Source organism: Bacillus rossius, chromosome 3, assembly GCF_032445375.1.
Source record: "Bacillus rossius redtenbacheri isolate Brsri chromosome 3, Brsri_v3, whole genome shotgun sequence".
NCBI lineage: Eukaryota > Metazoa > Arthropoda > Insecta > Phasmatodea > Bacillidae > Bacillus > Bacillus rossius.
In genome coordinates this window covers 58169240-58177552 of record NC_086332.1, presented here as the reverse complement: position 1 = coordinate 58177552, position 8313 = coordinate 58169240, and the positions used below count along the sequence as shown (strand labels likewise).

Below are 8313 nucleotides of genomic sequence, written 5' to 3'. Positions count from 1 at the left end.
ACCCCGGCTGTTGGCAGCGGAGACAATTCTCAAATGAATCAGCAGAAATAGTTCTGTCAATGGCAAGTCTAGTCAGGGCTAGTGAAGATGGTTATGGCAATTCGTAAGCAGTCCAGGGCATAGCAGGGACATGGTATAGGAGACCTACCATACTTTGGGGCGAAAATGGCTATAGAATATGAGCTGAGTGAAGAATTGCTTGACTGTCGATCGCATGCTTAGGGAATGTAAGTCGTTCGTATGAGCACTTTAAAAATATATTTTTTTTTTAGCGGTTTTACAAGAGAATGATGGGTGTCTAAACATATTTCAATGCTATTTCACTGACTAAAAAGTGTAACTACAACTTCTGTGCCTTGTTTCTACTAATTGTATTATTGTGAAGGAGGTGTGTGAAATGTACATAACGAACGGGTGGGCAATTAATTATGTTACAGTGTTAATATTTTATTACACATTACAATAAAAAGTGAGTAATAATACTATTTACTCAGGCAAATATTTTATTTTTATACATACTAAATTTAAAAACTAAGGTTTAGCTTATCTTTGACTTTATTTAAAATTAAAATTCAGGTTGTAAATATAATTACTATATAGATTTCAACTAATAAATATATATTAGCACTCATAGTTTTTGGGGGTTTGGTGGAAATATTTACACTATTTGCACCCACAACCATTTTTCTCAACACCTACTAACATCTTTCAGTGCAGGTAAGTACTGCAAAAGGAGAAAAGAGGCATTTTAATTTTACGGTGGAGCTTGGCAGTCTTGTATTCAGTAATTTTTTATCTTGTAGTTGGTGCCACCATGCTTGAATTTTTAATGTTTTGTTTACATTTTGTTGTGTTTATTGCATAGTTGTGAATTTTCCAGTTATTTTACGTTTTGCTGGTTAATGTAATTGGTTATGTTGTGCAAAACGCACATATATGGAAGTTGTGTTATGTAGTTCAGTAGAGCGAATAGTTGAACATTTATAGAACAGTAAACACAAACATGCTAAATTTACGACATCTTCGATGTTTTAATATGTTACAGACACTTGGATTAGGCAACTTGAAACTGACAAATATTGTTGCACAGTGGCTGCCTCAAAGGAACTTTGGACTCAGTAACACCAATTGTTTAAAAGAAAGTACGTAATGTATTTGTGGGTAATTTTATTGAGTAGCATCTGGTACAGAAAGTGAAAAATATTCCGGAAATTGATTTTTTTAGTTGCTTTCATTAATCGTGAAATAGGTTTTTTATATGTTTAAACGAGTAATTTTTAAGAGGGAAAGGCTTTCATTAATTGTGAAATTATTATTAGGTTTTTTGATATGTTAACCGAGTAATTTTTAAGATGTAAAGGCTGGTTAGGTTAAGTCAGTGACATTTGAATTCCTTTAAAATTGTGCGAAAGGTTAGGTTATCCTAGTAAACCTTCAAAATACTTTATATTCGTGCCAGAGGTTGGTTATGTTTGGTCAGCAACCTTTAAAATGTTTTAGTACTTATGAGATGTGTTGTTAAATTGTAAGTGTCACAGCTTTTCCTTAATATATATATATATATATATATATAAAAAATATGATTCCAAATGACTAACAAGAAATGGCAGTGGTGTACCAACAAGTCTCTGACCCATGCGAACGAGCAATGCTGTACTCATGAGAAAAAGAAGAAGAAGAAAGGGACCCATGAAGCATGGCAGCATACTCCCTAGGAGGGACATAGGTGGACTAATGTATCATGGCAGTGGCAAATGCATGAATATGGGCTGTGTGGCGTACCAAAGAGAGGCAGGGGCATAACCACAAGGAAGAACAAACTTACGTAGCATTGCAGTAGCTCACTGACAGATTGCAATACATATAAATAAAAAAAAAGTTTTAATAGCTAGAATAGGTACATAGAATCATTGTAACAGTACTAATGAATATTTTATTTCCTTCATGTGTAATGAGCAGTGCGAGAGGGGAAGCCTTCTTTTCACTGACGAGAGAGCCAAACGCCTGATCGTGCATCTTCAGGGATTTTTTTTTTTGTTCATTGTAAATATGCTGGTGTTGATACTAATGGTAGATTAGGTTAGGTTAGCTACATTATAAATACTTTAAAACATTGTGGACAGTTGATTTGGTTAGAATAGCTACATTAAAGATACGGAAAAAAAAAAAAACATGAACTTCAGGTTTTGGCTCTCTCGTCTGAAAAGAAGGCTTCCCATGCGATAATGTTCTGCCTAAAATCTTCCGTAGCGAAGCACAGGTACATCACCTAGTACTAAAATAATTGTTCAGTGCCACACTAATTCAGACTGTCACTTCTTTGTTAACTCTTTATAACAGTACTATCATTCTGCATTAATTTACAAAAAAAAAATTTGGCACCACTAGTCTAAAGCTGCTAACTTTGAAAGACTGACCACACACAAAAAAAAGTGGACAACTGATATTTCTAGTGCCAGAATATTTCAGTAGCAAAACTTAAAGTAAAGAAATATAATTAAATACCTGTTAATTTTGCACAAACTAACCAAAAATAAATGCAATTAATGATCTTCTATAAAATTGGTAAGATATAATATAAATTATAATAGGCCTATTAATTCTAAAGTTACTGAAATTGCATTAAGTTGTACAAATATGCTTTCAGCATTATTTAGGCATATGTAGCAAATTTTTTTGTGATTCATATTCATATAAGAACATCAATATGATGGGAATGGTACAATAAACAATCCAGCTATAAAAAAACAAACTATTTTTGATATGACTTGTTCCACAGAAAAATATAATAGCTTTTTATTGTATATGCAGAATAAAAACCATTTTGTTTGGTTGATTCATCTTTGTTCACAAAAGCCTCAAAGCTTAAACAATTACCATTGCAAATGAGTGAGTTACGTGTTTCCACTGCTAACATTTACATTATTGGGTGAATCACAGGTGACCATGCTATTCTAGTCTCTTGGCTACAGGATGAATAGCAGATGATCACTGGTAAGCTGTCCTTCATTTGGTGAATCGCATAGTCATCTAGGGTTGTAATTTCAAAAAAATGGTAAAGAGAAGATTGTAGCTTTAGGATGTTTATTATTCATACACATTATATTGACTTCAGCTTTATTACATAGCGCAGGAATTTTTGTTTTTGTAAATTACCAAACTTATTATCCCATTATGGCTGAAATTTCAGAAAGTGGTAAAAAGTAGTTGGTACCTATTTTTTATGTTTTTTGTTTATACTCAATTTTTAACTTCCTGCTTGATTAGCTTTAAAGATAATTTTCCTCATACTAAAACCAAACTTACCTACTTTTCACCTTTCTGAACAATCAAATATCTAAAAATACATTATATACTCAATTAATGTCATTTGTGCTTAGTTTCGTACCCCTTACTTGATTTGTTGTGGAGATGTGGTTCTAATAATATATAGTCCCACATGTGACTCACTCATCACTCACTGGTTTATACACGCACTTGCAGATGAAGTATAAACTTGAAATTTTGCAATGGATCTCAGTTCGCAACCAACAGAAACATTTAAAAAAAAATGTGGAAATTTTTATTTACAACCTAGAAAAATATTCAAAATTATGACATACCTACAAAGTCAGTGTTTTTATTATAAAACTACTTTTACCCCATTTTCACTTTCTTAGGGGTGGAATTTCAGTGCGTAGTAAAATTGATATTTGGTGGTTTTAAAATGTTCATTATTCTGCACAGTTATTATCTCCCACTGTTAACTCTGAAGGAATGATTTTCTGTATGTATGTTATTTATTCTAATTTTCTTATCCCGTGCTTGATTTTATTATTTATTGCGAATTCAAATTTGCTCTATTTTCAATACCTTAGGGGTGGAATTTCAAAATGATATGTAGCCTGTATATCAATCTAGTAGGTATTTACGATAAGTACCTGTTTTTTTCAAATTTCAACCACAATGATTCTGTGGTATTGAAGTGATTGATTAACAAAAGTCTAAACACCCTAACTTGCACCCTTTATATAATAGTAGGGTTATCTTGATTCTTTTTTAATGTTTAGCAGCTTATTTATTTATTTATTAATTTTTTTTTTTTTTTTTTATGAATATCACGGGGATTATGAGCATTTGATGTACCTTGCAACTTAACCACTAGAGTTTATCTGATATACTGTTGAATGAGCAGTATATATTACATATTACATTTAGTTCATGAATGTGATGCCAAGTCTGGTATTTTTCTTTTAACAGTCCAGGAGAGGCAGGATGGCAAAACACGCATTGTGGAAGGCGTGATAGTTACATCTCCAAGGGAACCATACCTAGTCCAGACAGACCACAAGGGACCATGCCCTTTGTGCAGTTTGGGACTGGATCTTAAACATACTGTAAGTAGTTGTTAATGTGTACGCAGTGACAAGACTAACTCCTGCTTGCCTGCACGTAAACATGTTGCCAACTCACTGTTTTGTGCGGATGTGACTACCTGTTGTGGATCCCACCTCAGGCAGTGCTTTCCTGCTCTGGGTGCAGATGGAGGGGGGTGTCTGCTTGCAGCGACCATTCATGTCTATGGCTTGTATCTTTGTGTTGGTGGGCATGTGACAATTAAAATAAAATAAATAATAATATAATTGTTCTTTAGTTTTAATTTGCGTAAGCTGGAACCAGGTTGTGTGTGATGCACGCATCATCAGTTTTTATCACAATTTTCCTACTTTGATTTTCTGTTGTAGTACATGGTGCTTGTTGTTTTGATTTAGTACATCAAAAAAACTGGCCAAACAAAATTTGAATAAAACAATATAGGTACACAAATTATTTCAGGTCTTGGTAAATTATTTATTTCGTATTCAACTAACGATCGTAATTCATTTTTATGTCACAACTTTTTGCTACCTATTTCCATAATTTATTCGACATGCTTTATTAAAACAGCAAGCATCATGAACCACAGGATTCACTGTATTCAGGATTATGCTATCAGGATCTAAGGAAACACTTGGATATGTGATATAGAACATTTGCCCAGTTTTTATTTTATTTTTTTATTGATGTTTAATACAAGAGAGAACAACAATGTGAAAGATAGCAGGAATACAGGAAAACAAAACTATCCCTCCTGTCTTTACCTTTCGAAATATGTGCAGGGGTGTTCCCAATATGGTGGTTGAGTGTTCAGATTACTCGCTTCCCACCAAGACGATTCAAGATCTCAAACCTAGACTTTTTTTTTCTAGTTCACTCCGTCATATTCTTATCACATCACCACAGACATCTTGGAAGAGCTCAATGTCAGTGAGTGAGATTCATTATAAAGAATCATATTCACACTTGCAATTGTCTTTTGAGCAGTAAGTGTGTGGGGTGAGTGGTAGTTTGTCCTGTAAGTTTTGCTAGAAACCTGATATTTTGTGTTTTGGATTGTTACGCTTGTCAGTAGTCGGTTAGGGGACGAAGTGGCGTGGTGGCAAAATGCATAACGGTAGAACATACTGAAATTCTAAATATCTTATGCTTTTTAATATTACAATTTTTTTTGTTTTTTAGCTGTGGAAATGTTTTTATTGTTTGCATTTCATTTCTGTTACAATTTACGATACAGCCACTCATCTCGACGTATTTTGTCATGTAAACAAGAAAGGTGAAAAATATTGAACAGAACTAAATCGAGCTTTCCAACTGTACGATTCCCCCCCGCCCCCTTTTTTTTCTCTCCTTTAAACAACCTAAAGGGAAATTTATTCACATGACTTCTAGTTCTGTGGCGGAAATGGCGGCGTGTGCTGTTAGGTTGTATTGTTCTGTACGTCTTTGGAGTTTCAGTGCTTGTGTATAAAGATATCTATTATTCAGTGAGTTTGCGTGTGTTTAGGTCTGCATATTCATAATTGTTTCCATGATGTATCAATAGGCTCGAACTATGCATTTCGCAGCATGTGCCGTTGTGATTTAAATGTTTCTCATGGTGTGAAGAACAGTATTTCTAATTATGTGAAGTGTTTGAAACACGTTAGTAATGTGTAATCTGCCGAGGGGAAAAAACCAACAGTTTCTTTTCGACGAGCCTTACCAGTTTCACGGATGTGATTCAAGCGGAATGCTATTTGACCAGTTTTTTTTAATACGTAGAACATAAAATTTCATTTAGTGTAGCAATTCAAGCCGGAAATTTGTTCCGGAAAATGTTCCTGACTTCAGACATAGCAAAAAAAAAAAAAAAAAAAGGATAGTTGCAGGCGCACAAAAACTGCTGCTATATTTGAAGAAATAGCATCAGTAACCTATAAATGGTAATTTCTCAGAAACAAGTAGGAATTTAGAAATGCTGTTTTGAGGGTAAATAGAATAATGTCTTTAGTATTCAAAAGAAGTATTTTTGGAATTTTATTATTTTATTTATGGAAAAGATGTGACATAAAAATATTACCCAAATAAGTTTTTAATCCTGAATTTTTGAAGAGTGCTAAGCAGGCCTCTGCAAAATGTCTACAGAATTCCAGTGTATAGATTTGAACAATATAGAATTCACATACTTTTTTTTTTAACTCATGTACATGCATGTGACTTTTTAAAAAATAAATTTTTTAATTGTAATCTAAAGCAATGGATCATATCTTTTGGTATGTTCATCTATATTTGAATCTATTACTCTTTTTTTTTTGTTTTGTTTAATTTTTTAAATATTTACTTTAATTATTCCTTTAGGTAGGTATTAAGTAGATTTTATACAGATATGCATATATTAAACTATTGTTGTGTTTAGAATGTTGGTTTACGTATGGTGCATGTTTCCACTGATTGAATCATTGTGTATGATTTCTGCAAAAAATTTTTTTTTTTTAAATCTTACTGTTGGTGGCCTTGCCAAGTTGACAGGCATGGGTGTGCAGAGGTTCAGAAGAAACTACACAATTTCAAAACTGCTCAAGACTAGCATTTAAAAATATGTTGAGGGCAGATAAGTGGTTCTGTTTCCAGATTTAGTTTTTAAAATGTATTTTAGAAGAGTGAAAATGGTTAAAAAATTTGTTAAAGAATAATTTTTAGACTTGAAACTCCCGATAGGGAATCTTGAAAGCACCCAAGGGTGCTAGTTTTCTGGAAATTAGTTTTGGGAAAATATTCTGGTTTTTTTCTAATGAGTAATACTTTTACACAATAAATTTTATCAACCTTTTATACAAACATAACCAAATAAAGAAAGAAAGGAGCTATTAGGTTTGCAAAAAAAGATAAAAATATACTTTACATATAGACATGCTCCACAGTTCTGTAGCTACTTTTTAACTTCAAAGTATTTTTACATGTACTGTAATATAATTTTACAAGTGGTATAAAGACTTCATAACAGAGGATAAATTCTAAACACTATACATGTGTACAGTCTACAATATAGAAATATTGTACTATTATCTTAGTATATGAACCAATCCTAAATTATGTAAATCTATGTTTTTATTGTAAAAAAAAAAGAAAATTTTCCCTCTCACATCTCTACCCAAAGGATTTGCATTACACCTATATCTTAATTTCTTTGCCATAATATGTTATGGTTACCGCTCAAATCTCATAGTTGCCTTATGTACGACAAGAAGACTGCGCCAGTTCACAGACTTGCTCTTAGAGGAGATACCGCTCTTCAAGCACTAGTGAGCATCGCACTAATCATTCCGCACTAGACGGGCCCCTTAAACAGTTACATTGGAGAGAAAAAATTATAATGTTAGTTTTATTACCGTAATACTATGGAGGATGAGTCATGCAGTTGAATTGAAACATAGTATGCCTACTTTACAAATTTGTAATGTTATTTATAAATTATGCAATTTTTTTCACAATAGTGCAATAAAAATTATTAAATAATAGTTCATTACCTTAGAGCTACATGCTTTAAAACTGTAGTAAAAACAGCTGAATGTTCCAGGATGTTTTGATCCTCAGTCAGTTCTTGCGCCGAGATGGCTGTATGTTACCCAGGCGAGTGACTGGACTGTGCAAAAAGCAACACATACGAGTCACAAAAATGGTGCAAATGGCTCAGAAGGCAGGTATGTTAAAAAAAATTCATTCTCTGCATTTTGTTGGTTGTATGAAGTAAATCTTTAATTTTTAATTTAAAATACCACATTTGTAAATTAATTAACAAAACAAATTGTATACATCAGTGTAAGAAAAACTTCAACAATTTTTTTATTTCTTAACTTTTCATATACAAAGATAACCTGTTTAAGTTGACGTAAGGCATGATAAAGGAAAGCAACATTATATAAGCTTCAAACTGGCATATACATCCAAAAAAATATCTAAAAAAAAATATATACA

General features: G+C 32.7%; 1 long non-coding RNA gene across 1 annotated transcript; it reads left to right on the top strand.

Moving 5' to 3' along the window:
- The first annotated feature begins 1153 nt into the window (after positions 1–1153).
- On the top strand, positions 1154–8021 carry LOC134530756 (uncharacterized). The gene is made up of 3 exons (XR_010074867.1): positions 1154–1461; positions 4240–4376; positions 7933–8021. It is a non-coding gene; the product is annotated as an uncharacterized LOC134530756 (long non-coding RNA).
- The last annotated feature ends 292 nt before the right edge of the window (positions 8022–8313 follow it).